This window comes from Phyllobates terribilis, unplaced genomic scaffold, assembly GCF_046119375.1.
Source record: "Phyllobates terribilis strain yellow unplaced genomic scaffold, ASM4611937v1 Scaffold_62__1_contigs__length_8034531, whole genome shotgun sequence".
NCBI classification, from domain to species: domain Eukaryota; kingdom Metazoa; phylum Chordata; class Amphibia; order Anura; family Dendrobatidae; genus Phyllobates; species Phyllobates terribilis.
The window spans coordinates 1,166,572-1,191,788 of record NW_027362822.1 but is presented as its reverse complement, the minus strand read 5'-3'; positions in this window follow the sequence as shown (position 1 = coordinate 1,191,788).

Sequence of the window (25,217 nt, the reverse complement as noted above, 5' to 3'; positions counted from 1 at the left end):
TAAGGCACCTCCTCCAAAATGGAGGTGCCCGAGCAATGTTGTTGCAAAGCCTTCACTCTGCTTCAGCCCTCAGGTCCCGTTACCAGTTACCTGCCAGTCACCTGCCAGATTTCTGCTTGTTACCTGCCAGTCACCTGGCAGATTCCTGCTTGATACCTGCCTGATATCCGCTTACCTGCTTGCTAGCCTCTGGTCCGACGGTCTGCCTTCCGACACCTGTCAGTCTGTCTATGGACCAGCCTGCCCGCTCACCTGGGAGCGCTCACCTGCTACCTGTCTGCTAGCCTACCTGGAGGCTCCGCCGTCATGTGCTGTGACCACCTGCCTGTCCAGAGACTCCTGCCCGCTCACCTGGGAGCGCTCACCTGCTACCTGCCTGCTAGCCTACCTGGAGGCTCCGCCGTCACGTGCTGTGACCACCTGCCTGTCCAGAGACTCTTGCCCGCTCACCTGGGAGCGTCCCCCTGCTACCTGCCTGCTAGCCTACCTGGAGGCTCTGCCGTCACTTGCCGTGACCATCCGCCTGTCAAGAGACTGTCCCCGTCACTTGCCGTGACCACCTGCCCGTTTACCCAGAGACTGTCCCTGTCACTAGCCGTGACTACCTGCCCGCCTTCCCTGGGAGCCACCCGCTTCCTTACAAGGACTGCCCCCTTGTATAGTTGCTCAGAGGTTCCACCTCCCAGACCAGTTACAGAGTTTATGTTACGCTGCTATTATTCGGTGGAAGTCTGGCCAAATCCAGCCCTTGTTCATTTTTATACGAGTCAGTCTGTCAGCATTTTCAGTTGACAGGCGGATTCGCTTATCAATTATAATTCCATCAGCTGCACTAAAAACCCACTCTGATAAAACGCTAGCGGCAAGGCAGGCCAGGACCTCCAAGGCATAGAGAGCCAGTTCATTCCACGTATCCAGCTTGGATACCAAATAATTATAAGGCACAGAGAAATCACGGAGGACGTTGGTACGGTCGACAAGGTACCCCCTCAGCATCTTCCCAAACTTTGCACTCCTTGTGAGAGTACCCCATGCCTTAGGGCCTGTGCGATGGGAGAAGCTGAGAAAACTCTTCCAGAACAACAGTGTTCCCCTACCTCTGCTGGATTGAAGTTATGTCTCTCTCGCCTGTACTCCTTGGTTGTCCAACGAAGTGTGCCCTCTGCCGCCAGCGTTTTCAGAGGGGAATTTTTTTATAGTTCTGCAACAAGGGCATTCTGGTACAGCCCCATTTTTGTAGACCTGTCCGCCCAGGAATAAGAGATATAAAGTTCTCCTTGTAGCGTGGGTCTAGAAGTGTCACCAACCAGTAATGACTGTCACCCAAAATTTTGAGAACGCGATGGTCATGGGAAAGGCAGCGTAACATAAACTCGGCCATGCATGCCAGACTACTAACAGGCAAGACTTCCGTGTTCTCACCAAGAGGATGACTGACCATGCTCTCCTCCTCCTCTCTGTCCTCTGGCCATCCACGCTGAACAGATGGCATGACAGTGTGGCGCCCTGCTGCGCATTGGTGCCACAGATCCCTGAAGGGTGCATGGATGGACCTTTCCACAAGAGGCCCTCACACATTCACACACCTCCACCCTACCACCTCAGACCAGCAGAGGGAGCCCATTAGGGATATATATAGGGAGGGTGGTGCCAGGCAGCTCCTTCTCAGTTGGAGTTTCAGTGAGAGTTAGTCTCTTAGACACAGAGAGGGACAGAGCTCAGAGTTGAGCAGAGAGTGTGGTGATGCTCAGAGAGCAGCGAAGAGGCTGCAAGCTGGCTGCTGTGCTTAGGCGAGCCAAGGCCTACAGCACGTGTGAAGGCCTAGTGAGGGCCCCGAGTGTGGCCGAAGGCGAGAGGAGAGAGGAGTTGAGGGGGCTGAGGAGCATACCAGGCTCACCCCGAGATATATTCCTGATACCGGGTCCGCGCCTACAGGGACTCTTTACACCCAGTAGGAACCACTGGAACCCCTGGAGAACTACAGGTCCCAGGTTCACCAAATGCTGATTGCAGTACCAGGGCTAGGAGTCACGGAGGCCCCAGCATCCAGGGAGAGTGATCTCCAATAGAAGGCCCTACCACCAGGTCAGCAGGTGCAAAGAGAGACAATAACCAAGCTAGACCTAGCTCCAGGCAGGTCAGAAGCTTAGCGAGTAAAGCCACGGATCAGGAGGCCCTATACCTGCTCACTGGGGAGAGTCCAAAAGTGCGCCCTTCACCCGGAGTACCCTGGGCCGTGCCTGAAGCATCACCAGTAAAAGTACTGAAGCTTATCATCGTGTGAGTGTCCGTCTTTCCTCTGGGACCGTCCTGCCGTCTCTCCCCTGCACCACCATCCATTACACGCCCACGCTGCCCTGGAGCTAGCTCTACCTGTGGAGAGCCACACCATCCCTGCTGCCACATCACCAGCTCCAGAGGACTGCTCCGCAGCGGCGGCACCCCTGTGCCGCATTCCACAGGTGGCGTCACGAACTTTCCAAATCCCCTATAAATCTATCCCCCTTTTTACTGACCGCCCTGGGTCACGGACCAGGCCAGCTACCGTGATTTCCCCCAAGCAACCAGAGGCCCGGCTGCTGAGTACCCCACGGCCCAGGGGGCACGTCAACAGCTGTGCAGGTAGTACCGTCTATAACGCATGAAACTAGCTCCTGTCCTTCCTCCTCCTCCTCTTCCTCATTGTCACCCTGTATGGTTCCTGGCGCCATCTCATCGTGCTTCGCCTGCAATGCATCCTCTTTGATTGTGAGCAGAGAGAGTTTCAGAAGACAGAGAAGCGGGATGGTGATGCTAATTATGGTGTCATCGTCGCTCACCATCTTGGTGGAGTCCTCAAAGTTTTGGAGGATGGTACATATGTCTGACATCCATGTCCACTCCTGATTTCTTATGTGTGGAGACTGAATTGAATACCGATGGCCTTGTTGATGCTGGTACTCAACAACTGCCCTCTTCTGCTCACAAATCCTTCCCAACATCTGCATTGCAGAGTTCCAACGCGTGGGGACATCAAACACCAGTCTGTGAGCGGGAAGCTGCAAGCGCTGCTGAAACACTGCAAGTGCGGCGGAAGCTGTAGCTGACTTTCTAAAATGGGCACACAGGCGGCGTACTTTAACAAGCAGATCCGACAGCTCTGGGTAGGATTTGAGAAACCACTGAACCATAAGGTTAAGCACATGAGCCAGGCATGGTACGTGTGAGCCTGCCTCGCCTCAAAACCGCCACCAGGTTCCAGCCATTGTCACATACGACCATGCCTGGCTGTAGGTTCAGCAGTGTGAGCCACAGATCTGCCTGCTCTTTCAGAGCAGTCCACAACTCTTCAGCATTGTGCGGTTTTTCACCTAAGCATATTAGCTTCAGTACAGCCTGTTGCCGCTTGGTCGAGGCAGTGCAGCAGTGCCTCCAGCTTGTGACTGATGTGGTCATTTCGGAGATGGAGGCTGAAGAGGAGGAGGAGGCTGAGGAGGATGAGGTGAAGGAGCTGTAGACCATGGGGGCAACACTGATTGACCTAGGGCCTGCAATCCTTGGCGTCGAGAGGACGTGCTCCGTCCCAAGTAGTGTTGAGCCACCCCCGTAGTGTTCGAGTTCGGTTCGGTTCGTCGAACACCCGTGTGTTCGTCGAACTGTTCATCGAACACCGTCGAACACCGTTAAAACCAATGGCAGGCAAACAAAAACACATAGAAACACATAGAAAACAACTTCAAAGGTGTCCAAAAGCTGACAAACTGCTCAGAAGACATAACTAACACACGGAAAAGTGACAACTACATATAGTCATGCGAAAAGAAAAGAGGTGGAGGAGTAAAAGGAGGGGGAGACACAGATATAGGCATGTCATGCCCTTCTAAAACCCAAAAAGTGAGAAGCCGACACGGCCAGTCCGTTCCTGCCCGTGCCACCTCTGGATCGCCAGGTTTGTGCCAGAGCCGTGGTGGACCCTGGTGGCCAGCCCCCCTCTCCCAATACTGGTGCCTGTCCGCTGGTGGGTCGAGCGAGCCCCCCTGTGGTGGAGGCAGGTCTAAGCTTTTTAATTTAAATTGTCTCTCTAATTTGAATGAATACACTTTAAATCCTTTTACAAGGATCTATTGGAGGGCAAGTCTCATGCCAGCAGCCGCATAATTCCAGCTCCAGTAGCGTCCACTAAAGCTGCTGCAGTTTAAAAGCTTTTATAAGGATCGAGCTCGGCGGTCCACAGTAAGGCGTTCTACCGCCAGTCCCAGACCCTATGCCTTGGGGTGCCTCCTGATGCTCTTCACTGAGTATCCTGGGGTCCCGAAGCATTTCCTTTGAAAAAATTAAGTGTCCAAACTACAGGTGGTGTAGCTTGCTTAACAGCTGGGATAATCCACTGACTAGCAGACACTGCTACTAGGCACAAAGTATTTCCTGGGCTAGATGCAGTTAAAAATTTGTAATTAGATACTCTTGTTGGATGCTGAGAAAGCATTCCATAGAGTCTCCTGGCACGCCATATATTATTCTCTTAAAAAGCTTGGGGTAGGGGTCTAGGGGACCCTTTTATAGCCAAAATCACGGCCCTGTATCGCAATACATCACCTAGGCTGAAGGTAAATGGAACCTCACCCAGAGGTGTGATATCTCACTCCTGCATGCATTACACCACATTGCCGTGGGGCAGGGCGACCAATATGCCCCTGAGATGGGCACGACAGTCCCTGTCCCTGGCTGGAGTGGGGGGAGGGAACACTGAGGAAGGGGAACCCTGTAGTGCAGGAGCAGGGAGGAAGCAGTTGCTGGGTGCATTGAGAAGGGAGTATAAAAGGTGGGCACCATCTTAATTCAGTGCAGAGAAGTCTGAGCAGAAGTGAAAGGGAGCAGGGGCTCTGCATGAGCTCTGCTCCGGAGGCGGGCCTAGTAACAGAGGCCCAGGCCTGGAAGAGGGAGAAGGAAGGAAGAGGAGTGGAGAAGGCTCCAGGAATGAGGAACAAAGGGATCCCAGGGGTGCGGACGGGCGAGTCGCCACCGCACGCCCAAATCCACCAGCGTGGAGGGGTCAGGCCAAAGGGAGAGACTGGTCCCTGAAACTAGTGGAGGCGGGAAAGGACCCTCAGCTAGAAACCGAAGGCTGTGCCATTTTATGTGGCGCAGCCCCTCGCTTCAACTGCTAGGAAGGTACCACATAGGGTCAGGGAAACTGGCGCCAAGTTTACCAAGAGGAGGCCCGAGGCAGCCAGACAGAAGCGTTGGTAAGAAAGGCCAGACAAAGGACACACAAAGGGGGTCCTGTGAAGCGCTCCAAAGTTATCTGGGAGTTGTCTGAGCCCCTCACCTGGTGAGCACAGTACGTCGTGGGCAGCCGTTACCTGCAGAAATGGTCTGGATAATAAGAACTGTGAGTAAAGGCCCTGGACTGCATCACTGACTCCGTGTCGTTACTGCTGCTGCCCTGCACCATCACCCCCATCCTCCGCATACACTGCCCTGAGGCTATACTCCTCCCGTGGGGTGTTATACTACGCTCTGCTGCACCCACAACACCAGCCTCAGCGGTCTGCCCTGCAGCGGCGGTTCACTCTGACCGCAATCCACGGGTGGCATAGTTGGACATTTAAACATCAAAACCACATAAATAGTTCCGCCACTGGTTTGACTGCCCTGAGCCACGGAACCGGGTCGCCGCCACGGAGACTACAACCACCAGCATCCACCAAAAAGTGTCCGGCTCCGGGTGTCCCAAGGCCAAGGGGGCGCGTCAGAACATTTTCATCACCTTTCATAATCACCAATGGGACAAGGCAGGGATGTCCTCTGTTCCCTCTCTTATACATCCTAGTGATGGAGCATCTGCTCTCATCAATTCGCCATAACCCCAATATTAGGTGGATTGAGGTGGGAAGCACCGAGTACAAGTGCTCTGCATTTGCTGATGATGTCCTAGTATATATCACTCAATCACATATATCCATCTCTGCTGTTATGGCTGAAATAGATCACTTTGTTACATGGTCAAATTTTAAAATCAATTCAGCGAAGTCTGAGGCCCTCGATGTCTCCCTCCCCAAATCCATACAGGATTCCATCCAGTCCAACTTTCCCTTTGCCTGGCCCTCACAGGGTATCAAATACTTAGGAATTCCTATTCATAGAGACCTCTCCTGTCTATGTTATCTTAATTTTGGGCCCTTTATTGAACAACTCCATACAGACCATGGTTGGCAAGTTAGAACTGTAAGATTCACTACGTGAACCTGTTATGATCTGCTACAAGCACTAAGGAAAGACAGGAGATCTGTCCCTACAATAGAACTAAGCTAGATCCCTACGATGTAACGGGGAACCTGATCCTGCGATCAGACCCGTTAAAGTCCTCAGCTAGTCTGAACGAAGACCTATAGATGTGAGGGAGGGCTCCCTACAAGAACTAGGGATTGGGAGAAAGATGGACACCTAGCAGAAATTGTAACAGTACACCCTCTTCTAAGAGGGTCCTCCGGATTCCCTAGGCCCAGGCTTATCAGGAAACCTCTTGTGAAACGCTCTGACAAGTCTGGAAGCAGAAACATCATCCGCCCTCACCCATGAGTTATCCTCGGGACCAAAACCCTTCCAAGCGACGAGATACTGCAAACTCCCCCTATACCGTCTAGAATTAAGGATGCGGGAAATGTCATGTTCCCCGTCCTCCACCACCGGAGGAACAGTGGCAGTGGCGTCTCTATCTGATACATCAGCTTTTTTCAATAGAGAAACATGAAACACCGGATTAATCTTCCAGGAGGTAGAAACCTCCAACCTAACAGCAGATTGGTTAACTATCTGAAGCACCTTAAAGGGCCCTACAAACTTGGGACCCAATTTTTTAGAAGGAATCCTCAACCGCAGATTCTTAGAGGACAACCAAACCATGTCACCAACCGTAAACAAAACCTCTTGACGTTTCCTGTCAAAGTACCTCTTAGATTTTTTGTTAGCCTCCTGAAGATTACCACGCACATCCGTCCAAACTCTCTCCAAATCACCGGAAAAACTCTCCTCCTCAGGCACAGCCGATACCAATTTGGAGAATGACCCAAAAGACGGATGTCTCCCAGAACAACAAAAAAAAGGCGAACACCCAGCAGAAGAGGATGTATGGTTGTTAAGAGCAAATTCAGCAAGCAGCAGAAATTCAGACCACCCCTCTTGATTGTCTGCCACAAAACAACGCAAGAACTGCTCAACATCCTGATTCTTCCTTTCTGTCTGGCCATTAGACTCAGGATGATATCCAGATGAAAACGACAAATGAACTCCCAACCTGTCACAAAAGGCACGCCAAAAACGAGCCACAAACTGAGGTCCCCTATCAGAAACAATGTCAGTAGGAACACCATGGAGTCTGACAATTTCCTTGACAAAGGCCTTAGCGAGTGTCTTAGCGCAGGGCAGTTTGATGAAGGGAACCAAGTGACACATCTTGCTAAAATGATCCACGACCACCCAGATGACCGTGAAACCCTCAGAGGAGGGAAGGTCAGTAATAAAGTCCATAGCCAGATGTGTCCAAGGTGCACTAGGAACCTCCAGAGGGCAAAGCAACCCCGCAGCAGGAGTATGAGAAGACTTAGATCTAGCACACACAGTACATTGTCGCACCCACTTAATGATTTTCTTCTGCCATCCAGGCCATCAAAAACTGCGACCCACAAGTCTCTTGGTCTCAAACGAAAATACAATAAAGAAGCATTTTTAAAGGAAAAAAAATCTTGTTGTTCACCAAAAAATAAATCAGGCAATCGTACCTTTGGCTCCACAAAATGCGCTCCAGAACAGCTACTCACGTGTTGTTGGAGCTCGGCCACCTTCAGAGAGAATCCCTGCAGGCGTTGAGCCAAATCCTGAACCGACACCATGATGGAAACTGGAGGTCTTTCCTTTCAGATATTTTTGGGCTGGACTTACTGTTATGATCTGCTACAAGCACTAAGGAAAGACAGGAGATCTGTCCCTACAATAGAACTAAGCTAGATCCCTACGATGTAACGGGGAACCTGATCCTGCGATCAGACCCGCTAAAGTCCTCAGCTAGTCTGAACGAAGACCTATAGATGTGAGGAAGGGATTCCTACAAGAACTAGGGACCGGGAGAAAGATGGACACCTCCTAGCAGAAATTATAGCAGAAAAGACAAACACACAACAAAGAACATAAAGGTCAAAAGACCTAGCTAAACTGACTGAGTAAGGTAACAAAGCACCTGGCTAGCTTAAGAGTAGAAATTACAATGAAGTCCAGCATGGCCAGAAGGGCGGAGCAGGATTAAATAGGCAAAAAGGTCATGTGACCAGCAAGATAGAAGAAACCTATCAGGAGAGTTCTAACAGAACCACTGGTGTTTTGTGGAAAAGCACATGTACACTGTGTTCCAAATTATTATGCAAAAAGTGTTTAGTAGTGTTGAGCGAACATGCTCGACACTGCTCAGTACTCGCCCGAGCATCACGCTACTCGGGATGTTCGGTGAGCACCGAGCATTTCCGGGTTACTCGGGCGAGAGCTCGGGTCTCTGCCCTGCATGTTTGTTGCTCTTTACAGAGCCAATGAACATGCAGGGATTGCCAGCCAGTCACTGTAATGCCGCAGCCATGTTGTTTGTGGGCATTACAGTGATTGGCTGGCCGCACAGCATTACCTCGAGTATTTAAAACCGGGCGCCGCCATCTTGGACACAGACGCTCCGGATCAGACAGTGTAGGGACAGCGCTGCTGAGCTAGGGAGAGATTTTTCTTGCGAAATAGTTAGTGTAGGGTCTGTAAAGGCTGCCAGAACAAACAAACAGTCCTTCTCAGGACTAATATCCATCCCAGATATCAGGCAGACTGTATAGGAGACGCAGTGGTTATACCAGCAAACGCTGCATTACAGTCCTGTGTGCTCCTGTTGCTGAAATTGCTGGACTTAGCTCCAGGTCTCAGGGGACAGGAAAAATCCTTTTTTTTTCATCTAAATCCTCTTTTTTTTTCCTCCTTCACACTGTACAAATACCCATCTTATTAACCTTTTGGTGTCCCCCCCCCAAAAAAAAAAGCGTGTCTCTGATTTTTCAGACACAAATATATCTGTTGAAAATAGTCAGGTGTAGGCTAGAGAAACAGAAGTGTTGTTTTGCACTTCCACGGTTCAAACCTCTGTATTATCCAGTTTTGGGCCTTTGGTATCTAAAAAAAATAGTTTGAGTGTGTCGCTCACAGTTCATCCACAAATCTATATATTTAAAAAATTCTGGTATACCCCAGTAAAAAATAACTGTGGTTTTGCCATCCCACTGTAAAAAATCTCTATTCTTCAGGTTTTGGTATATTTTCCGTAAAGAAAAACAGTAGTGTCTCCTGACTGTTGTGACACAAAAATATATCTATTGAAAATAGTCTGGTGTAGGCCCGACAAATCCCAGTGTGGTTTTGCACTTCCACGGGTCAAATCTCTGTACTATCCAGTTTTGGGCCTTTGGTATCTAAAAAAACAGTTTGAGTGTGTCGCTCACTGTTCATCCGCAAATCTATATATTTAAAAAAGTCTGGTATACCCCAGTAAACAATAACTGTGGTTTTGCCATCCCATGGTAAAAAATCTCTATTCTTCAGGTTTTGGTATATTTTCCGTAAAGAAAAACAGTAGTGTCTCCTGACTGTTGTGACCCAAAAATATATCTGCTGAAAATAGTCTGGTGTAGGCCCGACAAATCCCAGTGTGGTTTTGCACTTCCACGGGTCAAATATCCGTACTATCCAGTTTTGGGCCTTTGGTATCTAAAAAAACACAGTTTAAGTGTGTCGCTCACTGTTCATTCGCAAATCTATATATTTAAAAAAGTCTGGTATACCCCAGTAAACAATAACTGTGGTTTCGCCATTCCACGGTAAAAAATCTCTATTCTTCAGGTTTTGGTATATTTTCCGTAAAGAAAAACAGTAGTGTCTCGTGACTGTTGTGACACACAAATATATCTGATGAAAATAGTCTGGTGTAGGCTCGACAAATCCCAGTGTGGTTTTGCACTTCCATGGGTCAAATCTCTGTACTATCCAGTTTTGGGCCTTTGGTATCTAAAAAAACACAGTTTGAGTGTGTCGCTCACTGTTCATCCGCAAATCTATATATTTAAAAAAGTCTGGTATACCCCAGTAAACAATAACTGTGGTTTTGGCATCCCACGGTAAAAAATCTCTATTCTTCAGGTTTTGGTATATTTTCCGTAAAGAAAAATCTCCGGACTGTTGTGACACAAAAATATATCTGTTGAAAATAGTCTGGTGTAGGCCCGACAAATCCCAGTGTGGTTTTGCACTTCCACGGGTCAAATCTCTGTACTATCCAGTTTTGGGCCTTTGGTATCTAAAAAAACACAGTTTGAGTGTGTCGCTCACTGTTCATCCGCAAATCTATATATTTAAAAAAGTCTGGTATACCCCAGTAAACAATAACTGTGGTTTTGCCATCCCATGGTAAAAAATCTCTATTCTTCAGGTTTTGGTATATTTTCCGTAAAGAAAAACAGTAGTGTCTCCTGACTGTTGTGACACAAAAATATATCTGCTGAAAATAGTCTGGTGTAGGCCCGACAAATCCCAGTGTGGTTCTGCACTTCCACGGGTCAAATCTCTGTACTATCCAGTTTTGGGCCTTTGGTATCTAAAAAAACAGTTTGAGTTTGTCGCTCACTGTTCATCCGCAAATCTATATATTTAAAAAAGTCTGGTATACCCCAGTAAACAATAACTGTGGTTTTGCCATCCCACGGTTAAAAAATCTCTATTCTTCAGGTTTTGGTATATTTTCCGTAAAGAAAAGCATTAGTGTCTCCTGACTGTTGTGACACAAAAATATATCTGCTGAAAATAGTGTGGTGTAGGCCCGACAAATCCCAGTGTGGTTTTGCACTTCCACGGGTCAAATATCTGTACTATCCAGTTTTGGGCCTTTGGTATCTAAAAAAACACAGTTTAAGTGTGTCGCTCACTGTTCATTCGCAAATCTATATATTTAAAAAAGTCTGGTATACCCCAGTAAACAATAACTGTGGTTTTGCCATCCCACGGTAAAAAATCTCTATTCTTCAGGTTTTGGTATATTTTCCGTAAAGAAAAACAGTAGAGTCTCGTGACTGTTGTGACACAAAAATATATCTGTTGAAAATAGTCTGGTGTAGGCTCGACAAATCCCAGTGTGGTTTTGCACTTCCATGGGTCAAATCTCTGTACTATCCAGTTTTGGGCCTTTGGAATCTAAAAAAACACAGTTTGAGTGTGTCGTTCACTGTTCATCCGCAAATCTATATATTTAAAAAAGTCTGGTATACCCCAGTAAACAATAATTGTGGTTTTGCCATCCCATGGTAAAAAATCTCTATTCTTCAGGTTTTGGTATATTTTCCGTAAAGAAAAATCTCCGGACTGTTGTGACACAAAAATATATCTGTTGAAAATAGTCTGGTGTAGGCCCGACAAATCCCAGTGTGGTTTTGCACTTCCACGGGTCAAATCTCTGTACTATCCAGTTTTGGGCCTTTGGTATCTAAAAAAACACAGTTTGAGTGTGTCGCTCACTGTTCATCCGCAAATATATATATTTAAAAAAGTCTGGTATACCCCAGTAAACAATAACTGTGGTTTTGCCATCCCACGGTAAAAAATTTCTATTCTTCAGGTTTTGGTATATTTTCCGTAAAGAAAAACAATAGTGTCTCCTGACTGTTGTGACACAAAAGTATATCTGTTGAAAATAGTCTGGTGTAGGCCCGACAAATCCCAGTGTGGTTTTGCACTTCCACGGGTCAAATCTCTGTACTATCCAGTTTTGGGCCTTTGGTATCTAAAAAAAACAGTTTGAGTGTGTCGCTTACTGTTCATCCGCAAATCTATATATTTAAAAAAGTCTGGTATACCCCAGTAAACAATAACTGTGGTTTTGCCATCCCACGGTAAAAAATCTCTATTCTTCAGGTTTTGGTATATTTTCCGTAAAGAAAAACAGTAGTGTCTCCTGACTGTTGTGACACAAAAATATATCTGCTGAAAATAGTCTGGTGTAGGCCCGACAAATCCCAGTGTGGTTTTGCACTTCCATGGGTCAAATATCTGTACTATCCAGTTTTGGGCCTTTGGTATCTAAAAAAACACAGTTTAAGTGTGTCGCTCAGTGTTCATTCGCAAATCTATATATTTAAAAAAGTCTGGTATACCCCAGTAAACAATTACTGTGGTTTTGCCATCCCACGGTAAAAAATCTCTATTCTTCAGGTTTTGATATATTTTCCGTAAAGAAAAACAGTAGAGTCTCGTGACTGTTGTGACACAAAAATATATCTGTTGAAAATAATCTGGTGTAGGCCCGACAAATCCCAGTGTGGTTTTGCACTTCCACGGGTCAAATCTCTGTACTATCCACTTTTGGGCCTTTGGTATCTAAAAAAACAGTTTGAGTGTGTCGCTCACTGTTCATCTGCAAATCTATATATTTAAAAAAGTCTGGTATACCCCAGTAAACAATAACTGTGGTTTTGCCATCCCACGGTAAAAAATCTCTATTCTTCAGGTTTTGGTATATTTTCCATAAAGAAAAACAGTAGTGTCTCCTGACTGTTGTGACACAAAAATATAGCTGCTGAAAATAGTCTGGTGTAGGCCCGACAAATCCCAGTGTGGTTTTGCACTTCCACGGGTCAAATTTCTGTACTATCCAATTTTGGGCCTTTGGTATCTAAAAAAACACAGTTTAAGTGTGTCGCTCACTGTTCATTCGCAAATCTATATATTTAAAAAAGTCTGGTATACCCCAGTAAACAATAACTGTGGTTTTGCCATCCCACGGTAAAAAATCTCTATTCTTCAGGTTTTTGTATATTTTCCGTAAAGAAAAACAGTAGAGTCTCGTGACTGTTGTGACACAAAAATATATCTGTTGAAAATAGTCTGGTGTAGGCCCGACAAATCCCAGTGTGGTTTTGCACTTCCACGGGTCAAATTTCTGTACTATCCAGTTTTGGGCCTTTGGTATCTAAAAAAACACAGTTTGAGTGTGTCGCTCACTGTTCATCCGCAAATCCATATATTTAAAAAAGTCTGGTATACCCCAATAAACAATAACTGTGGTTTTGCCATCCCACGGTAAAAAATCTTTATTATTCAGGTTTTGGTATATTTTCCGTAAAGAAAAACAGTAGTGTCTCCTGACTGTTGTGACACAAAAATATATCTGTTGAAAATAGTCTGGTGTAGGCCCGACAAATCCCAGTGTGGTTTTGCACTTCCACGTGTCAAAACTCTGTACTATCCAGTTTTGGGCCTTTGGAATCTAAAAAAACACAGTTTGAGTGTGTCGCTCACTGTTCATCCGCAAATCTATATATTTAAAAAAGTCTGGTATACCCCAGTAAACAATAACTGTGGTTTTGCCATCCCACGGTAAAAAATCTCTATTCTTCAGGTTTTGGTATATTTTCCGTAAAGAAAAATCTGCGGACTGATGTGACACAAAAATATATCTGTTGAAAATAGTCTGGTGTAGGCCCGACAAATCCCAGTGTGGTTTTGCACTTCCACGGGTCAAATCTCTGTACTATCCAGTTTTGGGCCTTTGGTATCTTAAAAAACACAGTTTGAGTGTGTCGCTCACTGTTCATCCGCAAATCTATATATTTAAAAAAGTCTGGTATACCCCAGTAAACAATAACTGTGGTTTTGCCATCCCACGGTAAAAAATCTCTATTCTTCAGGTTTTGGTATATTTTCTGTAAAGAAAAACAGTAGTGTCTCCTGACTGTTGTGACACAAAAGTATATCTGTTGAAAATAGTCTGGTGTAGGCCCGACAAATCCCAGTGTGGTTTTGCACTTCCACGGGTCAAATCTCTGTACTATCCAGTTTTGGGCCTTTGGTATCTAAAAAAACACAGTTTGAGTGTGTCGCTCACTGTTCATCCGCAAATCTATATGTTTAAAAAAGTCTGGTATACCCCAGTAAATAATAACTGTGGTTTTGCCATCCCACGGTAAAAAATCTCTATTCTTCAGGTTTTGGTATATTTTCCGTAAAGAATAACAGTAGTGCCTCCTGACTGTTGTGACACAAAAATATATCTGTTGAAAATAGTCTGTTGTAGGCCCAACAAATCCCAGTGTGGTTTTGCACTTCCACGGGTCAAATCTCTGTACTATCTAGTTTTGGGCCTTTGGTATCTAAAAAAACACAGTTTGAGTGTGTCACTCACTGTTCATCCGCAAATCTATATATTTAAAAAAGTCTGGTATACCCCAGTAAACAATAACTGTGGTTTTGCCAACTCATGGTAAAAAATCTCTATTCTTCAGGTTTTGGTATATTTTCCATAAAGAAAAACAGTAGTGTCTCCTGACTGTTGTGACACAAAAATATATCTGTTGAAAATAATCTGGTGTAGGCCCGACAAATCCCAGTGTGGTTTTGCACTTCCACGGGTCAAATCTCTGTACTATCCAGTTTTGGGCCTTTGGCATCTAAAAAAACACAGTTTGAGTGTGTCGCTCACTGTTCATCCGCAAATCTATATATTTAAAAAAGTCTGGTATACCCCAGTAAACAATAACTGTGGTTTTGCCATCCCACGGTAAAAAATCTCTATTATTCAGTTTTGGTATTTTTTATGTAAAGAAAAACAGTAATAGTTTCTCCCTAATTGTTCAGATTGTTTAAAAGAGTCGGGTGTAGGCCATAGAAATAGAACTGTGGTTTTCCACTTCCACGGATCTAATCTACTTTTTATTACCCTTTTTCCATTGATACTGCAAGTGTAAGCTATTTTACTTCCTTTACAATGGGCAAGGCGCGTGGCAAGGGATGTTGAAGTGGACGTTCTGGTGATGGTTCGTGCAGCGGACGGGGCCGTGGCCACGGTGAAAATGTGCCACAACCAACAGCCACATCTTCTCGCTCCCTCTTCTTGACCGAATTACTAGGGAAGCACAGAACAACACCAGTATTGAGAACTGATCAGTGTGAACAGGTTATTAATTGGATAGCAGATAATACTTCCAGTTACCTGGGCACCACCTTCTCCGGTCTGTCTTCCACACGGTCAACTCTTAGTAGCCGTGAGTCTCGACCGCATACTCCTCCTCACCCTGATGCTCCTTCTTCCCAGCATGCCGAGTGTCATCAGACAGCAATTGATCCCACACTTGGACACTCTGAAGAGCTGTTCACTGGTCCATTTCCATATTTGGGCCCCTCGCCTGATACGCTTGAAGTGGTGGAAGAGGAGATCCCATGTAGCGATGCCCAAATATTTGAACAGCTACGGCCACAGGAAGTCAACGCTGGCAATTTGTCACAAGAGGTGGACGATGACGAGAAACAATTGCCAGGAAGTGAGGAGGAGCATCGTGGTGCGCAAGTGGAAGAGGAGGAGGTGGTGGATGATCTAGTAACTGACCCAACGTGGAAGGAGGACATGCAGAGTGAGGCCAGTAGCACACAGGGGGAGGGAGGCAGAGTACCCCAACAGGCAGGAAGAAGCAGTGTGGTGGCCGCAGACAGAAGGCGGGCAACCATTCTCCGTAACACCAACACGAGGGACGTTGCCAGTACAAGAAGTAGGTCTTCCAGAGTCTGGAATTTTTTTAAAGACTCTGCTGATAACCCCAAAAAGGCCATATGTTCCACATGCCATGCTAGCATCAGCAGGGGTGACAAAACTACCAGCCTGACCACCACCAGCATGATCAGGAAAATGGCAGCAAAGCACCCGACTTCGAGGGGTGAAACCCAGGGTCCACGACCAGTGTCAGTGTGTGTCACCACTGCTTCTTCCACTGTTGTGCGTGCAAAAGAACCCCCTGTTGTGTGTGCAAGGCAATCCCCTGTCCATACTGCATGTAAAGATGACCCCTCCTCTCAGTCTTCACTTGTTATGGCAGTTTCTCAAGAAACAGCATCAACGTCCATGTCCACGTCCCAACGCAGCATTCAATTGTCCATATCCAAGACCTTTGAACGAAAGCGGAAATTCGCAGCTAGCGCCCCACAGGCCGCAGTCCTAAATTCGCACATTTCACGACTGCTTGCGTTGGAAATGCTGCCTTTTAGGCTGGTGGAGATGGAATCCTTCCGCAATCTTATGGCTGTGGCCGTCCTCCCCGCACTACACGAGCACGTGTCCCAAAGCATCTGCCGTGCCCTCAACAACGCAGTTACTGTGAGAGTCCACCTGACATTTGACACGTGGACAAGAGCTTGTGGCCAGGGACGGCACATCTCTCTGACGACACACTGGGTAAACATAGTGGAAGCCGGGACCCAGTCAGACCTTGGGACGGAACACGTCCTCCCCACACCGAGGATTGCGGGCTCTATGTCAGTCATAGTTGCCCCCACAGTGTATAGCTTCTGCGCATCATCCTCCTCCTACTTCTCCTCATGTTCAGCCTCCATCTGAGATATCACCACATCAGTTACAAACTGGAAGCACTGCAGTACTGCCTCCGCCAAGCGGCAACAGGCTGTGCTGAAACTCATAAGCTTAGGTGATAAACCTCACACTGCTTGTGAGTTTTGGACAGCTGTGAAAGAGCAGGCAGATCTGTGGCTGAGACCGCTGAACCTACATCCCGGCATGGTCGTGTGTGAGAATGGCCGTAACCTGGTGGCGGCTCTGAGGCGAGGTGAGATCACACACGTACCATGCCTGGCTCATGTGCTTAACCTCGTGGTTCAGCGGTTTCTTAAATAGTACCCCGAGTTGCCAGATCTGCTCGTGAAAGTACTCCGCCTGTCAGCTCATTTTCGCAAGTCTGCTACAGCTTCCGCCGCCCTTGCTGTGTTGCAGCAGCGTTTGCAGCTTCCGGCACACCGACTGGTGTGTGATGTCCCCACACGTTGGAACTCTACCCTCCACATGTTGCAAGGGATTTGTGAGCAGAAGAGAGCAGTTGTGGAGTACCAGATGCAACAAGGCCGTCGATATTCAGGTCAGACTCCACACATAAGACCTCAGGAGTGGACCTGGATGTCTGACATATGTACCATCCTGAAAAACTTTGAGGAGGCCACCAAGATGGTGAGTGGCGATGACACCATCATTAGTGTCAGCATCCCACTTGTCTGTCTTTTGCAACGCTCTCTGCAGAGAATTAAAGAGGAGGCATTGCAGCCAGAGTATGATGAGATGGATCAAGAAGCCGTAGTGGGTGATTACACACAGCCCAGCCTCATCTCATCCCAACGTGCATTGGGGGACAATGAGGGAGAGGAGGAGGAGGAGGAAGAACAGGAGCTGCTATCATGCGCTGTAGACGGTAGTACCTGTACAAGTGTCATACCGTCGGTTCAGCGTGGGTGGCCTGAGTACAGGGGGGGGGGAGGAGGAGGAGTAGAGCATGGTCAGTAGTCATCTTGGTAAGGACACGGAAATCTTGCCCATTACCAGTCTGGCACACATGGCTGACTTTATGTTACGCTGCCTTAACCGTGACCCTCGCGTTGTCAAAATGTTGGGTGACAGTCATTACTGGTTGGTGACACTTTTAGACCCCCTCTACAAGGAGAACTTTCACTCTCTTATTCCTGAGGTGGAGAAGTCTACAAAAATGGGGAAGTACCAGAAGGCCCTTGCTACAGAACTCTTAAAAAAATTCCCATCTGAACACGCTAGCGGCAGAGGTCACAGTTCGTTGCCCAACCAAGGTGTACAGGCGAGAGAGATTCAACTCCAATCCAGCAGAGGCAGGGGAACACTGTAAACATTCTGGGACAGATTTCTGAGACCCGCCCAGCTTACAGGCCCTAAGGCGCGGGGTACTCTCACAAGGAGTGGAAAGTTTCAAAAGATGGTGAGGGAGTACCTTTCAGACCGTACCAGCGTCCTCCGTGATTCCTATGTGCCTTTTAATTGTTGGGTATCCAAGCTGGACACTTGGAATGAACTCGCTCTGTACGCCTTGGAGGTCCTGTCCTGCCCTGCTGCTAGCGTGTTATCGGAGCGTGTTTTTAGTGCCGCTGGGGGAATTATAACTGATAATCACACTCGCCTGTCAACTGACAATACTAACAAGCTGACCCTTATCAAAATGAACAAGGACTGGATTGGGCCAGACTTCTCATCCCCACCAAATGACTGCAGAGTAACATAAAGTCAAATCCACTGTGTTATTTCGGGAGGTGTATTCACATGCACCGCTTCACACCCACACATGGGTATACGCTTCCTCATTTCGGCTGTTTTATGTTCTTCTCCTTATTCTCAGCCTCCACCACCACTATACCAACAGGGTGCCAGCATTGCAAGTTCCTCCGTCCTTATTTTTGTCAGCTTTTGCTTGGAAGGCTTAAGCAAATCCTATGGGAGACCCACTCCCCAATAATGGGACTTATGTTTGTAATATGCTATACTGCATGGCTCTTGTAAGGGGCATTGCAAGTTGCTCCATCCTAATTTTTGGAAGCTTTCGCTTGGAAGGCATAAGCAAATACTATGGGACACCCACTCCCCAATAATGGGAATAATATTTTTAAGATGCTGTACTGTATGTCTCTTGTAAGGAGTATTAAAAGCATCTTGTTATACCACTCTGACCTCCACGTCTCTTGTAAGGGGCATTAAAAGCGTCTTGTTATAACACTCTGACCTCCACGTCTCTTATAAGGGGCATTAAAAGCCTCTTGTTATACCACTCTGACCTCCACGTCTCTTGTAAGGGGCATTAAAAGCATCTTGTTATACCACTCTGACCTCCACATCTCTTTTAATGGGCATTAAAAGCGTCTTGTTATACCACTCTGACCTCCAAGTCTCTTCTGAGGCGCATTAAAAGCATCTTGTTATACCACTCTGACCTCCACGTCTCTTGTAAGGGGCATTAAAAGCATCTTGTTATACCACTCTGACCTCCACGTCTCTTGTAAGGGGCATTAAAAGCATCTTGTTATACCACTCTGACCTCCACGTCTCTTGTAAGGGGCATTAAAAGCGTCTTGTTATACCACTCTGACCTCCACGTCTCTTCTGAGTGGCATTAAAAGCATCTTGTTATACCACTCTGACCTCCACGTGTCTTGTAAGGGGCATTAAAAGCGTATTGTTATACCACTCTGATCTCCATGTCTCTTGTAAGGGGCATTAAAAGCATCTTGTTGTACCACTCTGACCTCCACGTCTCTTGTAAGGGGCATTAAAAGCATCTTGTTATACCACTCTAACCTCCACGTCTCTTGTAAGGGGCATTAAAAGCGTCTTGTTATACCACTCTGACCTCCACGTCTCTTGTAAGGGGCATTAAAACCGTCTTGTTATACCACTCTGACCTCCACGTCTCTTGTAAGGGGAATTAAAACCGTCTTGTTAAGCTACTGGGACCTCCACGAGTCTTTGAACGGGCATTGCAATTCGTCCTAATTTTTGGAAGCTTTTGCTTGGAAGGCATAAGCAAATACTATGGGAGACCCACTCTCCAATAATGGGACTTATGTTTGTAATATGCTGTACTGCATTGCTCTTGTAAGGGGCATTGTAAGTTGCTCCATCCTAATTTTTGGATGCTTTTTCTTGGAAGGCATAAGCAAATCCTATGGGAGACCCACTCCCCAATAATGGGGCTTATGTTTGTAATATGCTGTACTGCATGACTCTTGTAAGGGGCATTGCAAGTTGCTCCGTCCTAATTTTTGGAAGCTTTTGCTTGGAAGGCATAACCAAATCCTATGGGAGACCCACTCCCCAATAATGGGAATAATATTTTTAAGATGCAGTACTGTATGGCTCTTGTAAGAGGCATTAAAAACATCTTGTTAAGCTACTGTGACCTCCACTTCTGTTCCAAGGGGCATTTAAACCATCTTGTTAAGCTACTGTGACCTCCACATCTCTTCCAAGGGGCATTAAAAGCGTCTTCTTAAGCTACTGTGACCTCCACGTCTCTTCCGAGGGGCATTAAAACCGTCTTTTTAAGCTACTGTGACCTCCACGTCTCTTCAAATTGGCATTAAAAGCGTCTTCTTAAGCCACTCTGAACTCCACAGCTCTTCCAAGGGGCATTGAAATGTTGTTTTTAATTACCTCTAACCTCCACGACTCTTCCAACGGGCATTGCATTTCCTCCTAATTTTAGTCAGCTTTTGCTTTTCAATGCAAAGGCGAAAACTAAGGGAGACCCACTCCCCAATAATGGGTAGAAGGTTTTTAGTACGCTGTAATCCACGTCTGATTCAAGGGGCTTTGCAGTTCCTCATAATTTTTGGAAAGCCTTCCATTCATTGCTTAGGCTAACAGTGTACAGGAGACCCAGTTGCTATAAATGGAAAAAACGGTTTAGTTAAGGCCCTCTGACCTCCATGTCATTTCCAAGGGGCATTGGAGTGCCTCAAAATTTTTGGTAGGCATTGCACTCACTGTATGCCCTATAACTGTGTAGCCAAACCGCTCCTTTTGTTACAGGAACATATCCTACAAGACATATGTGGTTGACTGGCCTGATATTGATGTGAATGGTCCCTGTTCCTCCTGCTCTTTCTCCTTTGCCACTACCTAATCCATCATTTATCACCTGAAGCTTTGTTTTAACGGGAGTCATAGAACTGGAATTGTAGCAGGAAAACATGCAGCAATCCTCGGAGGAGGTAGGATATGCGCCAAAACGCTGACCACCTCAGGCCTAGCTGCTACTACATACATGCGCTTGCATTCCAAGAAAATAAAGCAGATGCTAACTTGTATCATCATCATCATGGTCCTCACCTTGGCACTCTCAACTCCCCTGATGGAGAAGCCAGGACCCACCAGAGGATTCTGGCTCTCTGGTGGTCTCGTCCAATGCTGCCCTAAAGCAGGCCGGGCTAAGAAAAGTGTGTGGGGGAAGTTGACAGGAGAAATAGGGGCAGCTGGGGACCGTTTATGGACGACCGGCTGCCCCCAGGCGGCTGGGGACCGTGTGTGGTACCCGGCCGCGGGGCGGCTGGTGACCGAGTATGGACACCCGGCCGCCCCCTGGCGGCTGGGGACCGAGTGTGGTACCCGGCCGCGGGGCGGCTGGTGACTGAGTATGGATTCCAGGCCGCCAACGCAGCCATGACGTGGTGGCCAGATTCCGCCTCCACATGCCTAAAAGGCCCAATTTCAAATGCAAGCACGCAGTATGGTATTGCAGCCTGGGGATGGGTGGGTGGTTGGCTGCATATTTGTGCTTGCATTGCAAGGAATGGGAGAGGTACAATTGAACAGTGCCCTGGGACAAGAACTTGCACGGGGATAGTTGCAAGTCTGCATTTTCTGATGCGGCAAGGACCACTTCTGATGGGCACACTTTTAGGCAGTGATCTGGGTGTCAGAGATGCTTCCAGGGGTCTTCCCTGTGCTGTTCCCATGTCTTTTCAGCACTGCATGCATGTGTCACACATCACATGGCCAGATAACGTTGTAAAATGTTAAAATGACATTTCCCGGTGAATGCATTTGTCATGGTTGAAAGCAATACAAAAGTGCAAAAACGCATAAAAAAATTCTACTTGTGAACATAGCCCAAGGTGTGGAGGAGTATTTTTTTGGGGGGGGGTATTTATTTCACCTTATACACAAGTCTTCTTTACCCTGGAAAGGAAGTTCCTTAACATATTTCACAGGAAAGCAGTTTCATTTTTGAACGTTTTATTGTGAGCCCGTAAAAGTGGCTTAATACCTCTGACCACGTTGTTGACAGCAGTGATCTGGGGGTCAGAAATGCTTCCTGGGGCGATCCCCATGCTCTCCCCATGTTATTTAAACACTGTCACTATCGTTTTGGGCACTTGTTATGCTTTTAAAAGACTACCGGGGGTGCCGCACAAAAAATGCTCGGGTCTCCCATAGACTAACATTGGGCTCGTTGCTCGGGTTGAGCACCCGAGTATCACGGCGAGCTCGCCCGAGCTTCGAGCACCCGAGCATTTTAGTGCTCGATCAACACTAGTGTTTAGGAGTGATAAGGTAAGAATTTTTTTGTTTGTCAGTTAAACTCATTGATGGTGATATGTGTCAGGGCTCTTTATATCACTGTAAGCAATTGCAGGCACCTGTGCTAATTTGTTTGGCAGGTGTGTCCAATGAAAGGCAAGACTACTTAAGAAGGCTGTCCCACATTATTAAGCAGCCTACATTTTCTGCCAAAATGGGAAAGAAAAAGGATGTGTCGGCTGCTGAAAAGCAACAAATTGTGGAGTGTTTAGGTCAAGGCATGACTACAATCAACATTGTGCGATGATCAGGATGAAGTGTCTTGGCAATCAAGAAGTATGTAGCTGATTCACAGTACACACGTGTGCGTGCTGATAAGGGAAAATTGAGGACTCTTTCCTACAGGCAATTACATCAGGTTAAAAGAGCAGCAGCAAAAAAGCCTTGTCATAGCAGCAGACAAGTTTTTGAAGCTGCTGGTGCCTCCAACGTCCCCCGAACAACAAGATGCAGGGTCCTTCAGAGGTTTGCAGCTGTGCGTAAGCCATCCTGTCGACCTCCTCTATCCACTGCACACAAGCAGAAATGGCTCCAGTTGGCCAAACAATACATGAAGACTGACTTCAAAACTGTTTTGTTCACGGATGAGTGCTGTGAAACGCTCGATGGTCCAGATGGATGGAGTGGAGGATGGCTGGTTGATGGACACCCCACGCAAACACGGCTACAGTGCCAACAAGGAGGAGGTGGAGTAATGTTTTGGGCTGGAATCATGGGGAGAGAGATTGTCGGCCCCTTTAGGATCCCTGAAGGGGTAAAGATGAACTCCATAATGTATGTGGAGTTTCTCAAACAGCACTTCCTGCCATGGTTCAAGAAGAAGAACCGTGTATTCCGCAGCAAGATCATTTTCATGCATGATAATGCACCGTCTCATGCTGCACATAACACATCTGCATCTCTGGCTGATATGGGCATAAAAGGGGACTAACTTATGGTGTGACCCCCATGCTCCCCTGACCTCTACCCCATTCAGAACCTCTGGAGCATCATCAAAAGGAGTGTCTATGATGGCGGGAGGCAGTTCACATCTAAGAAACAGCTCTGGGAGGGTATTCTGTCCTCATGCAAAACAATTGAAGCAGAAACCATCCAAAACCTGACAAATTCAATGGACGAGACAGTTCAGAAGCTCTTTTCGAATAAGGGGTCCTATGTGCAAATGTGACATCACCTAGAATAAAGTTTTGAGTTGAAAACTGTTTGATTTCAGTTTCTAATAACCTGCTAATGCTTATAATTTCAAAAATGACCATTTTTTTGTTCTTTATTAAAATGAAAAGGTTGATCGAAGAGTGGGGGGGGATCTAAGAGTGTGGCATTCTCGAATTCTGAGAATCTGAGGGTCATGTTGCAGGTAGTGCAGCAAGAAGGCACTCATGTGTCTTGCGCATCTAATAGCCACAAAATTATTTTCCGGGCTAGATGCAACTAAAAATTATTATTAATTTTAAATCTGGTGGAGCTTAGTATAGATGGCCTAATAAAATCAGTACTGCACACTGTTACAAAGCCCAAATTATTTTCCAGCCAAGATACAGATAAACATGATTAGTAATTTTAAATCTGGTGGAGCTTAGTATAGATGGCCTAATAGAATCAGTACAGCTCACTGCTACAAAGCCCAAATTATTTTCCAGCCAAGAGACAGATAAACATGATTAGTAATTTTAAATCTGGTGGAGCTTAGTATAGATGGCCTAATAGAATCAGTACTGCACACTGCTACAAAGCTCAAATTATTTTCCAGCCAAGATACAGATAAACATGATTAGTAATTTGAATGCTTATAACGGTTGGTGAGGTGATTTTAACAAATCATCAAACTTTTACTCTCCCCAGAATGACACAGGGGTAGAAAAGTCGTTTCGAATCCATGATTTGTTCATCTTTATGAACGTGAGTCGGTCTACATTATCAGGGGAGAGCCGCGTGCGCTCATCTGTCAGCACACCGCCAGCAGCGCTGAACACACGTTCAGACAGAACGCTGGCTGCAGGGCATGACAAGATGTCCAAGGTGTAAGTGGCGAGCTCCGGCCATTTATCCAGATTGGAAGCCCAAAAAGAGCAAGGGTCCAGTGACACAGTCATGGCTTCAATGTTTACTTGGAGATTCTCCTGTACCATCGTCTCTAGGCGTTGACTATGTGTCAGACTTCTTGTCTCCTGTGGCCTTGCAAAGGATGGGCTAAAAAAGTGGTGAAATGATTCGCAAAATTGATGTTACCAGCAGATACTGTGGTTCTGTTACGGTTTGAGTGCTGAACACTTGACGGTCCCACGGTTGGCAAGTTGGAACTGTGAGATTCACTACGTGCACCACTGGTGTTTTGTGGAAAAGCACATGTAAGATTCTGCAACAGTCTCTGCTGATACTCCTGCATGTGTGCATCTCTTTCTATGGTAGGAATAATTTCTGCAAATTTACTTTTGTACCGGGGATATAACAGTGTGGCAACCCAGTAGTCAGAATTATTTCTAATTCTCACAATTCGAGGGTCATGTTGCAGGTAGTGCAGCAAGAAGGCACTCATGTGTGTTGCGCATCCAGGAGCACCAAGTCCCTGTTGTGTTGGTGGCGATGTAACAATCATGCTTCCTTCCTCTGTCCTCTCCCCCCAACCTCGCACAACAGAAATGTGATGAAGTTCTCCCTCATCTGATGAGTCTTCCATCAGTTCATCCTCCACTTCTTCCTGGGCTCCTGCACCTTCCTCACTAGTTTGGCTTCTACCATGCGCCCTGGTAAAACCATCTCCCCCACCCTCACATGACTGCCGCCTTGGTGCTGCCGACCGTCTGGACCTTGCAGATGTTAGCCCTTCCGCATACAACTCCTCCTCCTCTACTTCCTCCACCTCCTCTTGTGCCACCACCTGGCTCCGAATTCTGTTTAAGATGTGCTCCAGCATGTAAATCACCGGAATAGTCATGCTGATAATGGCATCGTCAGCACTAAACATCTTCGTCGCCATTTCAAAACTGTGCAGAAGGGTGCATAGGTCCCTGATCTGAGACCACTCCTCCAGCGTGATTTGCCCCACCTCTGGATCTCGTTGGCCCAGGCTATACGTCAGAACGTATTGCACCAGGGCTTGTTGGTGCTGCCACAGTCGCTGCAACATGTGCAGAGTTGAATTCCACCGGGTAGGCACATCGCATTTTAGCCGGTGAAGTGGCAGGCCTAACGACTTCTGTAGAGATGTAAGTCGCTGAGCTGCGGGATGCTAACGGCGGAAGTG